Below are 18,417 nucleotides of genomic sequence, written 5' to 3' on the forward strand. Positions count from 1 at the left end.
CAGTTTGGTGTGCTTTACCTCCACTCCTTCTATTCATGTTTTTTCCAAAGGTACACATTTTGTGGCATAAAGAGAAAACTGCTGACAGATGGCATTAGAATGACAGTCTCATAATTGAGGCTTCATACATCCTCACCAGTTTAGAACTTAATTGCCAATAAAACAATACCATGATAATTGCCATATACAGCACCATCATGTTTTCCTGAAGTGACACTTGGGCCCAGTAGCAAGTTTCTGTTCTCCCAAAGAAAAACACTTTGTCCATTCAATTCTTACACAGGACTATAAGTCAGTAGTTCAGTTTTGACTGACAGCGCTAGCTCTCATCCCAAAGTTCTCTCATAGAGTTACTGCCAGTGCCAGTAGGAAAATCCTCAAGACTTGTGTATTTGGTAGAAGCACTAAGATGTTTTAGCCACCTCTTATTAAAATGCAAAAATGGTACAACTAACACATAAGCAATATTTTTACAAAAGAACCAAATGTGAACCCGGCATAAAACATGCCAGCTCTGCTACATTAGTCCTGCTTGCAGTCCACAAGTTCAGGTGACCTCAACAGTCATGGCATCTACATCTGAGTTATCAAACAGCAATCATGATAAACTGAAGTAGAAGAAATGGGATGCTTGTTCTTATTCTATCTGTGGCTACTTTTAACTGGTTATACACATACATGAAAGGTACAAACAACCTTGTTTCAATGATAATGGAGACAATAGCCATTGTGGCACTTATTACCACTGGCTGCATTAAATTCCCTTGTTCAGCACAGTCATCCCTCATAAGCATTGAGCATTTCCTCAAAACTCAGGGACAGATGCTGCAAGCCTTCATGAAAAAACCTTAGTTTTTTACTACTATGAGATTTTACTCACATTAATTTCACAGATAAACTGAAGCATTAGTAAGTGCTTATAGGACTAGGTTTCATGTGTGTCAAATTTGACATATATTTATGTTTATTACCTAAATGTGTATGTATGTACTCTGTCATTCAGCCATACAAATTTAATGCTAATATTCAGTGTGCATACATAAAACACTTTTTGTACCCACTGCTCAGAAGTAGTCACCTGACAGCTGAGTGCAGTAGTTATTTTAAGGCAGGCAGACTACCATGACTTAAGCTATTTGGGTCAGAGAACAGAAGAAACAACAATATATCCTGGAGAAATATTACAGGCTAGTACAAGTGGATAGCTTTTCTACAAGTTTACATATATTTTGGCTTGCTCTTCTGTTCAGAGGTCTGCTAATAACAAGAATTTGCTGAATAGTTTAGGCCTGCAGTTTGATCAACACAGCTTTCCTGAATGGATCAACTATGATTGCCTGACTAGTATTTACTTTGGGCTCTCAAATAGGTTGTCTGAAAAGGACAATGCTTTCCCTGACTATGTCATGGTGAATGCATTAAGTTTCAGTTGATCACTGAAAGATGTGTATAAATAGGTCTGATAAAGGTGTAGAGCATGAAATCAGTTCCAATTTCACATATTACTTTCTAAGATTAAATCAAGAACAAACACACATGGACAAACACAGAACTAGATAAGCAACAAGTAAATCTGCATAACTAGATAAGCTCCAATCACATCCCCAAAGGATGGCACTACCTCACAGCCTGAAAGTTTGACTTTTGAAAAGGCAGATTCACTCATCCCTCACCCCCTGGGCTTGTAATTCGACCTCAGCCATAACAGCAGCATGCCCTCAAAAGCCCCTGTTTCAGGACCTGACCTGGTGCATGGGTGAGCTCTCAGATCCAAAGGTGAGCAGAGCGTATTCATGGAGAGTGGCGCAGGCTGGTGAGTGATGGGCAGAGCACACCAAGCTAACAGCCCTTCTGAGGCTAAAGCAACCCACAACACACAAAACCTGGCTCCTCATTCTTCAACTGAGGCCAGTCCTGACCATGGTAATTAGAACAATTACAAAAGAGAGAGAAACAAAAACCCAAGATGACCAAAGGCCTTGTACTTGAATGATACTGAAGGTAGTGACAGATATGCCTTGAAAAATAGACATATTCACTCAGAAGACATATTGCTGGATTTAGTTATTTCCCAAAGGGAAGTTCAGAGAGAAATTACAGGAAAGACTAATGACAGTTTGAAGGAGGGAGGAAGCTACAGGATGTCAAAGAGAAGGTAATGGAGCAGGAAGGCCAACTGACAGTGGCATCAAAGACTGGGAGACAAAAGGGCTTAGTCAAGTCCAGAAAAACTGAAGAACAGAATACCTGAATGCCTGTCAGTATCTGAAATTCTTCTGCTCCCTTTTAATGCCTGGAAAAATGGGTATGTAGGAAGTATACATAAAATTGAATGAGGAAGGTGGCATTGCTAACACAGGGGGGAAAAAAAGGAAAAAATTCAAGAAATGAAAGTTTAATTTTTAAAACAGGAAGATTGCACTGTTCTGCTCAAGACAGCATTTCCACTTCCCTCTCATATTAAAACCAGACATTTCAGGTATGTTTAATACACACTGCAATAGAATATTGTTCAGGTTTCATGCAATAGGGAGCCGTGACCTTGACAGTAGGTTCTTCTCATTCACCCTTGTGCCAGAGCCGTGAAGTCTTATTAACTTCATGAAGCTAACAAGGTAATAAAAAGTGTCTCTGACAAGCAAAGTACTTTCAGAGTGAGAGGAGTCTGGACACCTAATCTAAGACTTGTGTTTTCTAACAATACTGGACAATTCAAAGGTTAATCACCACACAAGATACTTCCAAATGGCACCTAATGGGTAGGGTTTTAATTCTGAGCCCTGTACCTGGAACAATTTAGCTAAATGGTCCCTCCCAAATCTTATTTGGGATTAAAATCACAGTTTCTACTACTCATGTGGAAAAATAAAGGAACATCACCTATCTATCTACAGTCAAGAAATTTTTTTAACATTTTAGTACATATGAGAGAGCATAATTAATTAAGCAGTTTAGCATAGTTATTTCCCAGTAAGGGAATTGATTTTAACAGCAGACTACAAAAACTGAATGGCAACAAGATAGGAGCACCTTATTTCATATTATTTCTGCAGACAGCACTTCAGCTGGGGAAAAAAAAGATTGGTAGACCTTTTGAGTCATAAAAATGACTTGAAAACGGTGGCCCTTATCATCTGCACAGGTACTGACCTATCAACCTCAGTCATCATAGAAAGGGCTTTGACCAATTGTTTCATTAAAGCACTTGAATAAAGGGAGTTATAAGAGACTTCCTTCCTATCTTCAACCAAGCAGTCCATGCATTGACTGAAGAAAACTTCCATGGAAGTTCTTACTGTAAGGGTACCAGCAAACATTAACTGATAGTCCTGGCAAAAGTTAAGAGCTACAAACATCTTTCAACTTCAAGCATGTAGATCACCCATAGCCTAGAATCAGAACAACCCAGCACTGATTTGCTGTTTGATTTCAATACAAATATACATAAAATAAAAGCCTTGTAATTCGAACCACAATTTTTCCCTTCTTCAAAGTTATGTTTATTCATCTTGGGTGACATCTAACATTCTTGATTTTAAATGTGTTTTAACTCTCTTCTCCATATAAATAATAAAATACAAAAGAATCCCTTAAAACCTAGCAAGTCATTCTGGTGATAGTACATTGGTACACTAGTCCTAAATGCATGCAGTCCCATCCTATCTCTCCCTTCTTACTAACACAAATGTTTTATTAGCAAAACCTGGAAGTGGGCTGCACTAAATATTATCTCTGTTAATATTAATCTCCCTCACTTAAGCAAAGACATCACTTCAAATAGATACAGTTAAACTAGACCTAAATCACATCTCCTCCTGATACCAGCTGGTTGGCCTCTGTCATCATCACTCAGAGACACAGCTTAAGACATTTTTATCTGAGTAATAAATGTTATCTTCTGCCTCACAATTTAATTGATTTCAGGTCTGAAGTAATGTATTTTTTTTTAATTCATGTAATGTCATTAATTTTTTTCAGTGTTCTAAGAAGAGAAAAATAAATATTCTGCTTGAGTATTTAATTTTCATTCTAAGTTTCCATGGCTCAGCTAAGGTGATGCAAAAGTAAAACCATTAAACATGGAAAATGAAAAAAAAAGCATCGAATAAAAGATCTGAAATAAAAGATTTTGTGAAGCAGATATTGTTTTGATCAATATTTATCCAGAGTAGTGCACATTGAAATGCAATATGAACAGGTGGCCCATTTAACATAAACTATATCCTGCTTCAGCACAGCTAAGCATCACAGATAAAGGTATTTCTTTTTCTATTCTAAGTTCCTTCACAACCCTACCATCAAGAAAAAATATCTCAAACTATCATATGACAACTTCTAAATACAAGATAGCCTGTACATTTTATGGTGATCTTAGGGACTCACGAAAGTGTTTCAAGACCAAAAGGAATTCCTAGAACACATCTGCTAACATCAATAATAAAGTACTTGCCTTTTATTTCAGAAATCATAAATCCATCACTCACAGTTGCAGAAGTCATTTCTATTGTGGTTTGCCTAAACATTAGGCAGAGTCTTTGGGCAAAGCTAGCAAATACTGTGTAATAGCTGATTTGCCTACTGCTGATCTTCAAGCTTTTTTAAAATTGCATCTGGCTGCATTTCTGCCACCTTGATATAAAGCAGTCTGAAGGAACAATTTCTTGTGGAAAAACTTACAGTTTCTCTGTGAAAGGGTGTTTTCCCTAGCAGCATTCTCACTTGAATATTCCAAACTCAGGGATTAAGTGAAACATTATCTTGAACAGGTACATCCTTGCACAGCTCCAATATCTAATTATTTCATCCAAACACATTCACAGAACAGAAAATCCCTTTAAGCAATGCACACGTAAAACAGAAAGTGGATACTACAGCTGTGCCCTAGAGGCTAGCACATGTGTAACCAATGACCTCAAATAAGAAAGACATGACAGTGAATTCTGCACTGTTTTCCCATTTACTGAAAGGAAGATCTGAAGCCCTATCAAGTCCTCTTGAATATTCCTTTGCCTTATAAAAACTTGCTCATTAGAGAGAAGGAAAATAAAGTTGCTAGATGTAAGCAGTAGCTTGACATAACTGTTCAGGTGAACGAAATTCTAGTCCTATTTCTCCTTGTGAAACCAGTGGCAAAATTTCTACTGACTTCAGCAAGCAGAAGTGGACATCACCTCTTCTGAATTTACATGCAGTGGAGTCAATCATGGTCCTGCCTTTTCTTGAAGGAAGCATCAGTAATTTTCTACATAATCTAGTGCATACCTTATCTTGCCCTTGGACTTCAGAGTTTAACTTCCATTGTCACAATGCAGTTTGGATATCACAAGCAGAAGTGTCTAGACATTGGTATAAACACTTCTGCATAAGTGGGAAAAACTAGAATTTCATCATCAAGGGGGTTCATTCCTTGTTTACAAGTGCCTTCTTGCTAAGCAAACAGGTGCAACAGTAGCCAGGACACTATCAGTGGGCATCACTGAAGACTGTGACAGCAAGAAATTAATGCAGATAAACAGTGATGAGCAAAAATTGAGAAAATAAGGTAGTCCTGCAACCACCACATGAGCTCCTGCAGCTCTCAGTATTAATTGTCATTCAATTCCCCATAGTATTCTAAAACCTAGATGATCAGATAATAAGAGGTTGAGTGGTATGCATAACATCAGGCTGATTAAATTTGTTTACTGATAATTCTTTCAGGTTCCTATGAATATCATGTAATTTTCAAAGTTTATTTCAAACAAATTTTATGTAATGCATTATTGACAACATCTTCATGGACCATTTCTACAATGTCATTCAGGATAATTATTTCACAACAGATTTTCAGAGTCCCTGATTCCTGTTGGGATTCACTTTTGCATAAATTACAGAGCAGCATATTTAATCAGTGTCTCTATTAGAGCCCTATGGCTTATTTTTAGGAATAGGAATGAGAGAATAGAAAGATTTCAGGAGAGGCAAGGGAAAGGAAAGAAATATTTGTAAGCATGAATATTTTTCTCAGTAATATTTTCTGAAGCAACAAAGCTAAAGTCTGTCCTGCAGCATCTCTGCCTTTTTTAGAAATAAACACTGGCTTTAATCTTTTGACTCCATTAAATATTAATGTTACCAAATCACGTAATGGGGAGTTAAAAACAATTAACATTTACATCACAGTCTCCTTAAGGTTGTTCCAAAAAGTGAATTAGCCCCTCTATAATAATGTCAAAACAATAGTAAATCCAAGAATTATGACTACAATAATTTTCTATTTTTTTTTAACATATACCCAGAGAGATAAAGACTGGAAAATTGCTTGACACCTAAATATGACAAATCCTTATGATTACAACACATTTATATTTCTTATGTAGCCTGCTGTAAATGTTGAGCATCAGAACAGCATACCATACTCACTGTTTACAAAAGTGAATTAAGAAGGCACACAAATACAGCCCTGTGATTTGCCAATATATCAGGAATCCAAACATATCAATTCATTTTTCTCGTAGATTTAAAGTTGTCCACTTATGTCTGCTCAACACAGAGGGTTTAAAAAAAGCTCAAAAACTAAACCTTTTTGACTGGTATCAATCTGTGTTTCCCTGAATAAGGACAAAACAAAGTATTTACCATCATCTATATGTGAGCATACATTTATTTTGTCTGAGCAAGGTAGTGTTTCTGTCAGTACACTGAACAGTCAGGAGAAAGAGCGATGCCGCCATTGCCTGGTGTGAACCAGTACTGTAATTCTTGTGTTTCAAGCCTCTGTCACAGAGGCAAAGTGTGTTCCTGCTGCAGGGGAAGGGGCCCAAGTACAGCATGAACCTAAAAATAAACAAACAGCTTGAAGAGCAGATGGGGCAGTGATTCTCTCCACAGAGGATTTAGCAAAGAAATCATGACTAGCACTGGGACATGCAACAGGCAGCACAGGAAAGGACACATCTCACTTCCCAAGCTCAAATTGCACCCAAGATTCACCAGAAATACAATGCACAGGGAACTCCAGTTTTGGTGGGTAGAGCTTCAGCTTGCAGCGTTTAAAGAGTCATTGAAAGCTGGATGCTGGAGTATCTCTGGGGCCTTTGCTCAGCACAGAGTTCATTTGCAAGGACTCAGAGTGGTACAGTTCTCCTGTGTTGCATGTATGACTGAATCCTTGAAGGTCCCATGTAGTAATCAGTGAACAAGACAGTTTTACACTTTACCCAAATGTATTTCTATTTGTGGAGGACATGTCAAGAGCATGAGTTGTGTGAAGCTCTGCAACCTTCACGTCTTCCCCAACCAGTATCACTCATGCATATTCATAATATCGGATCAAGTGCAATGATGTTAATTTATATACATAAATAGTTACTCAAATATAGAAGCTACTGACTCATAATGCTTAAACAACACTGAAAACCACCAGCTTAAACTGTTCCTAAGACTTCACTGTGTTTGTGGTCTCTCCAGAACACACACATTTTTCTTACCCAAGATATGATTTTCCTGAGCCAACTGGATCACAGAGGGGGCATGGCTAAGACTTGCATGCGACCTACAGCACAGGGGTGTGCCAGCAGCCCATTGGCAAATTAGAGTTACTAGTTGGTGGCAATCAGGGTCATCAGGCCTTCACAGGGTGCCTGGAAAGGCCTATGCCCATGCCTTGTTTTCCATGGAAAAAAAGCTTTCACCGTTTTGCCACTGGGCCTTTCCAGCACCTTATTTAAAAAGTCAAAAGTAACTAAATTCTCTTTTACCTTACATATGCATGTACGAAATCAAATAAATCTATAAACTGCTATAATTGTAAGACATTTGAGCCCGAGGCTACTAGCAGCCTGAGGCTCAAATGTTGTGAATCCTGCACTTACCCAGGTGCCAGACCTTTATTGTACCACTTTCTGATAAGACTGATATAAGCTGACAGTGGCTAAATACAAGAGTCCCCACAGAAGACAAAGTATCCTACCATTCTACAGTAGCCATATCTGTGCTTTTACTTTGCATGCAGTACAGGAATTGAACCAAAATACCAGCATCTAACTCAACAATGGTTTTGAAAGGCCTTATATAGGACCTTGTGGTAGAAGTTATAGTACACTCATTGGTACATACAAGTCAGGTTTTGTTAAAGCCAAATTTTTGAAGTATCCCACTGCAATATATTCATTTCTTCACTGCATGCAGACTTTAAGCAGCAAACCCAAGTCATTTGCTCACATTAAATATACAATTCAATTATCATTCATCAAGAACAAAAGCTTCAGGAGTTCATTCTTCCTTTCTTTTTCCCAAACCTTCTTTAGGCTGGGGCTTGTTCCATTCAGTTTTTGGGTTGGGGTTTTCTGTTGTTGTTTTTTTTTCTTTTTCCAGAAGTCACTTAGACAATTAGGAAAAGTGTAAAGGTGATTAGATTTCTATGATACAAGATATTAGGACCCAGGAAATATCACCAATAACAGCAGCTATGAGTCTATCTAGCACAGCAGTTCATGACCCAGCCTGTAAAATAAGCCCATCTTTAAACTCTCTGGTGGATATAAATAGAAGCGGCTCTAACTTGAAAAAATAAGTGCTAAAAGCAAAGCTGGGCTTCCCTCCCCTTCACTACAAGTCTGGTACCAGGGCATATTGTTGTATGAACTCCATTTGCAAAATACGAAGACCACTGTACTTGAATACTTTGAAATTATTATAAAAATCTAATTTAAAAGCCTTTAAAAAGACATTTTTATTAAGGTAATCATATGGATACTGCCTGGAAAACTCCAGTAAAATACATTTTCCCATGTGCACACACTTAAATTACTTTGGTAGATGTGAAATACCGAAAGACATTTGTTATTACAGTACAAAATACTGCATGATCTTCATTTGTGTCCTACAGCAGATGGCAGAGGAGCCAAACTGCAGGAACACAGAACCACACAGTCTGACAGTGCTGTGAGGGGTTTCTCTCACTCCTCACAGCAAACCTGTGAGCAGCAGCTGAGCAAGGCAGAGCCAAGGGACAGGGGAGGAGCCCCAAACAGCTGGTTAATGCACCATCTTCTCCATCCCAGGAGAGCAAAGGACACAGCAGCAAAAGCATCATGATGATAATTTACTGCCACAGCTTCAGGCACTGGTGTGTTCTGCTCCCACTACTTCAACACCAGCCTGCAGCTGGGAGGCACAAGCCAGCTGGAATGGGGCCTGGGGCAAGGTGAAGGGACCCCACAAGATCTATAGCATCTCTCTCATCAGAAAGAAAGCATGCATGAAATTTCTAAGTTATGGCCTTTCTTCTGCAACCCAGACAGGGTTGTAGAAGGAAGTCTGGGATATCAGCTCCCACTGAACAATGGCTCATGGGCAAACCCCACTATCTCAGAGTCTTGCACATGTGAAGTGAGCACATGGCTCACACTATGGGCACCAGCTGTGCCAACTCCCTCAGCACATGGACACACACACAGATCAACACCTGCAACAAATGCCTCCTTACACAAATCTAAGTACAGACTTGGTGCTGGGGAACAAACAGGAATCACAACCTTAAAAAAAGGAAGAAATACGGCCTGATAACTCAGTTCTTTGACATGCAAAAGACCCCGTGAAGGTCTGCTAACACATAGCAAAGCTCATGGGGAACGAAGGTAAAGACAAAACAAATGGGAATCAAACATCAGCAGACAAAAAGCAGTAACCAATCTTCAACACTTGCTTCCAAAAAGGTAAGGCTTGATTAATCAGGCTCTTCTAACAAGCGAGGCTGGCTGGTCTGAATCTTTCATTTGTATTATTAACAAGGATTAAAGCTCATTATTCCATGTGTTCCCCATCCTGGCAACTAGAGCAATGTTTGCCAAGAGTGATATCAGCCAGCTCATCGTGCATCTTAATCCACAGATAATACCTTCAAGGCCAGCCAAGGCTTGCAGAGTCGTGGTCCCTTACCCCGCTACACCTGAGTGGAAATGTAAACCAAATAAAAATGAAGTTATTCACAAATGAAGATCCAACCAATCACTCGGGCTCTACTTAGAAGTCCAAGAATCTTCATTTCATATTTTGCTTCCTAGTAAAAGTGTTGGAAAGTCCTTGGTAAGAGAATACTTCAGTTCAGCTCACCAAGAAAAAAAATTTGATTCATTCAAATACAAAGTGACTGTAGTAAATAATTGCAAGAGTAAATTAAGTCCACAGTATTCACAATTGCATTTGTATACAATTTCCTTCCATTTTTATTTCCAGCAGGTAAGGATCCTTTTTTGATACTCAATATAAAAATCTATAAAAATGACTCAATTTGAGTAACAAAAAAGAAAACCAAGAACAATTACAAAGACATTACCAAGAACTGTGAGAACAAACATCAGTGTTTATGATGGGGACCTTTAGAGAAGACAGCTCTTACCAGACCCTCCCATGAAAGTAATGCCATGGAACAGAGATACACTAATCAAATCCTCTCCTCCTGAATGCTACTGTTGGAATGGACGTAGACATCTAAAAAGCTAAAAAAGAAATTCACTGTTCTCCCCACATTCAAACATTCACTAGATGGTTTTAAAATGCATTTTATGAATCTCTACCAACTTCTATTATTCTCTGTAGGAATATAACAGAAATACCTCATATCAGATAATTAGAAAACAGTGCACACAAAAATATGATATGTGCAAGCTTCAGTAATTGGAGAGAAAGAAGGTGGGAGAAGGAATTACTATTAACAATTTAGAAATAGCATGGTATGAAACAAAGTACCTTCCCCCCTGCCCCCCCAAATTACTTGAAAACATACAACATTACTGTGTTTGTGTGGTGAGGCTTTGGTCACACGGGGACTCCAGAGGTGGCTTCTGTGAGAAGCTGAGAGAAGCTTCTTGTGGCTGACAGAGCCAAGGCCAGCCAGCTCCAAGCACCTGGTAGCACCTCTGAGGTAACATATCCAAAAAGGGGGAAAGGAGAAGGGAAATGGACAATGCAGCTGGAAAGGGGAGTGAGAATATGTGAGAAAAACAATTCACTTTAGAGTCAGAGAAAAATCAGGAGTAATGCTGGGCCCAGGAAGATGACACAGGTAAGGGAAGGCATTTGAATATTTTGTTGTTATTCTCTCATTACCCTACTGTAGTTTGACTAGCAATAAATCAGTTTTCCCCTAGCTGGGGAAAACTTGTTTCCTCCATGGCAGTAATCAGTGAGTGATTATCTCAAACCATGAGCTTTTTTATATTTTCTCTCCTGTCCAACTGAGTAGGAGAGAGAGAGCAGCTTTGGAGGGCACCTGGCATTCAGCCAGGGTCAACCCACTACAGTACAAAACAAAGTACTGTTAGAAACCAGAACCTGGTTGGCACAGAAGTAATTCTACCATATATATGACACCCAAAAGGTAGTTTCCATTCCTAACAGCAGATTCTTTGATACACCTTTTCAAGCTGCTAGTTTTTCCCCAAAAAGCACCTCTGTTGTATATGAGCCTATTTTCATAATTCTTAAATCTTTTTAGAGCTGGACAGCATTAATAAGGATTTTTCAGTGAGTGCACAGTGGCATGATTTTCAGTTAAAAAAACCACCAACTTTAAATCCTACAGCTTTACTCTGGGTTCTGTTCCAGTGCTGGTCCTGAAAAGAAGTCAAACCAACAAGTTCCTGCCCACTTTCTTGATATGCATCACTAACAAGACTTTTTCACCTGACAGTGAGGGACTGGTAAGCCCAGTAACCAGACTGATTTCTTCCTCCTTTGAGATTCAAACTGTTGAAGGGACAGAGTTCCCCAAGGCCCTGACATTTGGGGGCTGGGAAGGAGGTTCGGAATGAGGCACAGCTTCGGAAACAGGGCAGGGCTCACCAAGAACTTGTGATCTGCTCTCAGCTGACATGGAAATACCTGCAGAAAGCCATTTTACCTCTTTTTACACCTGTATTTCTGCTCCACATGTACTGACAAACACAAGAATCAGAACTATGAGATTGGACAAGGATAATTCACATGTCATCCAGATAAAGGCAATTCAGCAGGTTTTGGTCTTTCAGCATCATTCCTGTCAGAGGGAATATGGCAGATAACCCAATAAAGTGAGACAACAGGGATACTGGCTATCCAAATCACAGCCAGAAACAGCAATCAAGACAGGGCTGAACACCAGGCTTATCCTCTTTTCTGAGGGGAACTTTTACTGCAACTCAATCCTGGAACCTCAGTGCTCCCAAGATACGAGTTCCTACAGCATATTTATTTATTCATTTGCTTTCACTAACTGGGTCTTTCCAGAAGAAAAAAAAAAAATTATTATCTTTCCAGACTCCCTTGTCACAATTTTTTTCCAGCTTCTATTTTTTTAAACACACATGAGTTCCAGTGTGTTTACCATTGCAAGCTCACAGTCAATAACTCAGGAAGAAGGCAGAAGTTGATGAAAGGAAGCACATCTTGAATCAGAAAGAACAGGATCTAAATGAAAACACTGGATCAGGCACTAGCTTTTCCTGTGGGCCTTCATAAGCCACAATCTCTTTCTGTCTCTGCTCCCTATCAGCAAGATCATTAGCTGAATAAATGATAGTTAAAAACCCATTAACAGAAGTCAGATTTGCTAGGCTTGATCAATTAGGTTTCCAAGTGTAAAAGGATCCTAACTCACAAGCCTTATGGAGGAAGTTGCCTCTGCCAAACATATTATGTAATTTCTGATCACTGCTGCCCTTTACCAATCCCTTCTCCATCACTTCTTTAAAAGCAGAGGTTTGGGGCAGGTAAAGAGAATAGGTTATACTTCCTGATATTCACATCAAAGATTTTCTTTGTTTTCAAGTTTAATTAATTTGATTTTTTTTTCTTTGCTCATCTCCAAGTCTGAGCAGGGAATGAAGTCAAGATGGATGCTGCTAGATAAACACAACTTGGTTCTCATTCCCAGGGTTCATACCAAGGCTGCAGTGGCACTGCTGGCTGTAACCATTCAAGCTCAACAGCCCAGAGGGACCAATTACTGCATTTACAGTAAAACATGCAAGGAAATCTATCTCCCTATCTCAATATAACCAGGTTTACTGAAGGATAACCTACTACCTTACACAGATTAATACTTCAGTGAGTAAATTAATCCTTAGAATTTCACTCACTACTTGTGGCTTATAAATTTTAATTGGTTCTAAACTGCCACATAAATTTATGTGAGTGTATAATGATGAAGTAGAAGGAATCAGAAATTACTCTATTAACACACAGAGACAACAGGAAATGTTGGGGCCAATTTATAAACATCCATAAATGTTTACAAAGCAGGATTCAAACGTGGTTTAGAAGTGTATCATCATAGCTGACATAGAACTCCAGGAGGAAAGCAGAAGCAGCATTAACTGAGAATGAAAGGCAGTTAAAGTGAAAATTTCAGAAAGGGAAATGTTCCCATTTTGCCAAAGTCAGATGCAAAGCTCAAGGGTAAGCAGTGCTTGTACTGTATTTGATTGTACTATTATTGATCCCAGTCAGTCAATACTACCAGTACAGCAATCAGAACAGCTTCCCAACACATTGACATCCTGGCACACCATACAAACAAATCATTCTACAAGAATGAAACACAGCACCAGAATTTCAAGTATATCAAAAGTGCCTAACAATGTAGACTGTCCTCTTTAGGACATCATACAATTTCACAAAGTTTTATCATCAAGATAAAACTTTCCCTCATATCCATTTATTTACGAAGATTCTGTTCACTGGTTGAACTTTCCACCTGTGAATCATGGTAGAATTAGTTCCCTGCCATACAAAAAGAAAAGTTTAAAGAGTGGTTTATTGTTTTTTTAACCACTTACTATGACACATTAATCCTGAAACAGCAATGATTATTTGAACACCAGTAACAGTATCATACTACTACCCCTAACAACAGAAGCATTCACCACATATTATCCATTTTTGTGAAATACAAGAGCAGTTAACAAGTTAGAGAATCAGAGAGCTATCTTATAATTCATGTCAAGACTTCTCAGACTCAGTAATATGAAAGGCCATGTCTATCTCCAGTCTCCTGCCCAAATATAAATAGCTTCCCAAAAGCCAGGAGGCAAAACTGTTACCCAAGGACTATCTCCCATCTTTACATTTCAGTTATGCTTTTTTTTTCATTTAATGAATGTGGCACAAACAAGTAATTATGACACCACGCTAACCAACTTTCTATACTATGAATGTAAATAATACATGAAACAATAAGAGTCTGCCTTTTTTTTCTCATATTTATTCCCCCATCTACCCAAGGCTTCCACTAACATTTCTGAGAAACTACAAATTGCTTTACCTTCCAGTAGCTAGTTATTTGGGATGGCCCATTCAGTGTCAGCAGTGCTACTGTAGAGAAGAAAAAGGCCCCAAGGCTAAAAGAGCCCATTGTGCCCATTTCCTTTTATGGGTAGATCACTGAATTGCTCCAGCAAATATTTCAGCAGGAAAACATGCAGTGCATCCCTTGCTCAGAGCACCTTTCAGACTACACTTTCAAGCTCTATGAGCAATATCTTGTACTTGTTATAGGGCCTAACCATAACTTTGGCCCCTATGACAACAATATCACACTAACAAGAGTATGCAATGTCTATCTTCAGGAGGCTTGATATCTTTTATTGTTTCAGTAAACAGGGACAAGAAGGCAACATAAATTTTCTCCAAAGCAAACTCATTAAACCATAAGCACTGATATCTCATAGTAAACCCTGAGATTTTCTTGGGATTCACAACACTCCTTGTAACAGTAAAGAAAAAAAAAAAAGGAAGCAACCAGCAATTTTACAGTCACATGCACTAAAATATCAATTCTTACATGCCTTTAATGTGCACCCTACAGCTGTGCAGGGCATCACAAGTAAAACAACTTGAAAGAAGAAAAGCTAGGCAGCCTCCAAATTATGAGATATGCTATACTAAGTAAATAAAAGCTTACTAAAGAGATTTTTCTAGCTCCAATTTTAGTTTTCAATACTGACTCAACTAGAGAACACCCTTCTAGAACGCCACCTTTTGGGTCAAAAACTAAGGGGTGAATAACTGAAAATAATGGCAAAAAGCAACCTTACTTACAAGTATTTCTTTCTTATGTATTTATTTCAGCCATTTAACATCATGCCCTTTTTACTTTATCCCTTCTCTTTTGCTTTCTTTTGATACTGCAAAGGACAGCTTCAAGTTTAAAGGCAAGGTAAACTACATTTTTTGACTTAAAAAGACAGACGCTATTACAGTCACACATTTAACTTTTTGCTCTTTCTTTTAAGTATTTTCAACTTCTGAATAAAAGCAACAAAGCTCCTGCAGTCTTAAACAGAAATCCCAGAATTTTCCTACCTTTATCTGCACTCAGGACTTCTTAGGGCTGCTCTGCTTGAATTTCAGGCTAAGTGAATGATCCCTAGAGCATTCAGAAACATCTTAGTTAAGCAACCACTCTTCCAACTGCTTATCCAGAAGAAGTGAGCCACTGAACGTTTGGCCACCCACTCTTCCCTTCTCTGGACCTGCAGGCTCTGAGCAGCCATCAGGGTAGGAAGGCCAGAGCCTTCAACTGGCACCAAGAAAAGCTCCCTGCTTCACCTGGCTCTGATGAAAAGCAGCTGAGCTGCATCACCACCCTGCTAACACTGGGACAACAGGCAATTGGCATCAGCTGGGCCTGGTGCAGAATCAGCACCTGCCTGGAGTTACCACTCTTCTTCTCAGGGCTAATGCTGGCCGACCTGGGAGGCTCTTCAGCCTGCTGGGAGGAGGAGGCTTTTGATAAAATATCTTCTTTTTCCATAGAACAAATAGGGAGGAAATAAAAAGGTGTGATTGAATTTGTTGTTCTTCTTGCTAAGAAATGGTATGAGGTCCTGCAGTTTCATATCACACTTTTTCTAGTTGTTTCCATACAGAGTTCATGTGTCTTGATATGAGCTCCTCTTGGTAAGATCTCAGCACTTTCAAGTAGATTAATAAGTAATACAAGCAACATCTGTTAAACATTTATTCTTTTATTCTATTTGGAGAGAGAAGAGCATACAGTAAAGCATTTTATGATCTTTGGTATATATTCTACAGTGTTGGCATCCATTTCTGTTGTTGCATGCTACATATCAGCTGGAAGTTAAAAGATGGCTCTTGAGTTTAGTATCTCTCTCAGGTGTTATCCAATACATGCAGATTGCCCCACGTGGAAGGGTTTTGGAGTTGTCTGGTTGGGAGTTTAGAAGGGCAAGGAGTATCATCTTTTCTAGGGGAATTTATTGCTTGGACAACCGTTAGGAAAACAGATACAGAATGTAACCCATTCTTTATTTTCCAAAAACTGCTGAGCCAAAATAGAAAGTTCATCAGAAGAGACTTGGCTAGACACATTGCACAGATAGACTAGCATGTTACATCTAGGCCAATAAACTAATTAGACAGTAAATATTAGAAGACCTACTTGTTCATTAGACTAATTGAGCTAATACTGTCCAGACATTAAAATATGAAGAATGAAAGCTATATGCAAACAAAACAGCTGTAATGACTTTCTGATAAATACTGCTTGGCTGCATAAGGCTGGAGGATATTACTCAAGGGCAGTAAAAAGGTTTCCTTTGCACAGCAGCAATAATCTGTATATCCAGAGAGAATTTAAACACATGATTGAGATCTACAGCACACTATGTTCACTGCAGAGGTAAAAGTAATGTTGCAGCTAAGCTTGTATTAGAAACCAGCATCCCTGAATTTAAATCTCATCTTCAGGAAGACATTTTATACTAAATTTTTTGAGAAATAGACAAAGGATGTTTGGACTAAAGGGTTGGCAAGAATAAGAGAAAGAAGCAGTCATTGGAATTGTCTAACTTAACTGTTACTGCCTCAACAAAACAATCAAAAGAAATGAGAAATAATTGAGCTTCTAGGTCTGATACATTTAGAAGATTAGTGTAACACTTCTTTTTAAAGTTCAGATTTTAGAATCATCATAGAATATTTTTGGTTGGAAGGAACCTTAATCATCATCTTATTCCAACATGGGCAGGGACAGACACCTTCCACTAGACCAGGTTGCTTAAACCCCCACCCCGCCTGGCCTTGAACACTTCTGTGATGGGGCATCCATAGCTCCTCCAAGCAACTTGTTCCAGTGAGATTATGTGACTGCCACATAAAAATTTGGTTCAGCTCTCTCAAATTAATATTAAGAATCCATGTTCTGCCTGAAATAACTCAAATGCAATCCATATATCACAGTGCTTCTTCCTTTGGATAGTTAGAGAAAACAGTATTTATATCAATGCCTTCAAACACCTCAATGGCAATAACTGCTTTGGGCTGAAAGGAAACAGGAAACTATTCCAAGAATGATTTTCAAATGGACTGTCCTGAAACTGGGGGTTTCTTACGGTGCTGGTTGTTTGTACTCCTTCACCTGTATCCAAGTGATAGAAATTCAATCATCTGTTTATGAGATACCCTCTAGTTTGATATGAAACTGTAAAAATGTTTTGAGAAATAGATCTCAGCAGAACTTACTGCAGATGTCCTACAAGTCTCTTAGAGCAAAATCATTTATCAAATATGTGAGAACCTGTCAGGACTGAGGATTTCTGAACCTTGTCCTAGATTGCTTTTTATATATGGATTAATGAATGAATAAATCAAGAAAGAATGCTGTGCTCTGATTATTCTCAGTTCCCTGTATACAGCTTCTTTTAATGTCCTGCCTGCAAGGCAATAGGGAGAAAGAGCACAGAGAAAGACAGGACTGGAGAGAATCAGCTTTTCTTTTTGTAGTGGTTCTGCCTAGTGCTGCTTCCCCTTTTTTGATTGTATTTGCACTGTGATGCCTGAAAGCTGGGTGGGAAACAGAATTCTTCCCTCTGTAAAAACACCCATGTGATCTGAGGGAAGGGGTTTCTTAATGCATAGAATAATTAGTGACAGCATTTCAGAAAACAGTATAGGTTCTACAGCATATTTGTTCTTGTCTACAGTGAAGCATGGAAATACATGTAATGAATGTAGGCACTCTTACATCTTTTAGTCCCCCAAAGCAGTCAACTGCAGCCTTACTGCTAATGTCAGTTATAGTCCTAAAGGTCACAGTTACTACAGAAAACAATGTTGATTTAACCATCTAACCTCGCTAAGATAAGTTGTTAGAAGTTGAACTGAAAGCAAGTGAGAGCAACTACATGAAGGTGTTACACCCCTCTACCAATTTATTAATTTTTTTTTGTGTGTGAATTTGCCATGTATACAAACCCAAAATGTCTTGGAAATTCATAAACTTTCATAGTCTACATCAGACAGTTCCTGGCAGGTAGCACACAACAGGGTCCAAGAGTATTTTCTAAAATTTTTAAAAGCAAATCTTCCTTCTGTAGCTTGTGGAATCTGTCTAGATTTATTTTCTTTCAGGCATTATAAAGTCATTGGGAAGGA

General features: G+C 38.7%; 1 long non-coding RNA gene across 1 annotated transcript in view; it reads right to left on the reverse strand.

Moving 5' to 3' along the window:
- The window catches only part of LOC138112359 (uncharacterized), a 196,022-nt gene extending 180,481 nt beyond the window's left edge, over nt 1-15,541 (reverse strand). Inside the window, exon 1 of the long non-coding RNA XR_011151719.1 lies at nt 15,325-15,541. This is a non-coding gene — a long non-coding RNA (uncharacterized lncRNA). The remainder of the gene's footprint in view (nt 1-15,324) is intronic.
- Nucleotides 15,542-18,417: the final 2,876 nt, after the last annotated feature.

The sequence above is a fragment of the Aphelocoma coerulescens genome, chromosome 6 (genome assembly GCF_041296385.1).
Source record: "Aphelocoma coerulescens isolate FSJ_1873_10779 chromosome 6, UR_Acoe_1.0, whole genome shotgun sequence".
Taxonomy (NCBI): Eukaryota; Metazoa; Chordata; class Aves; order Passeriformes; family Corvidae; genus Aphelocoma; species Aphelocoma coerulescens.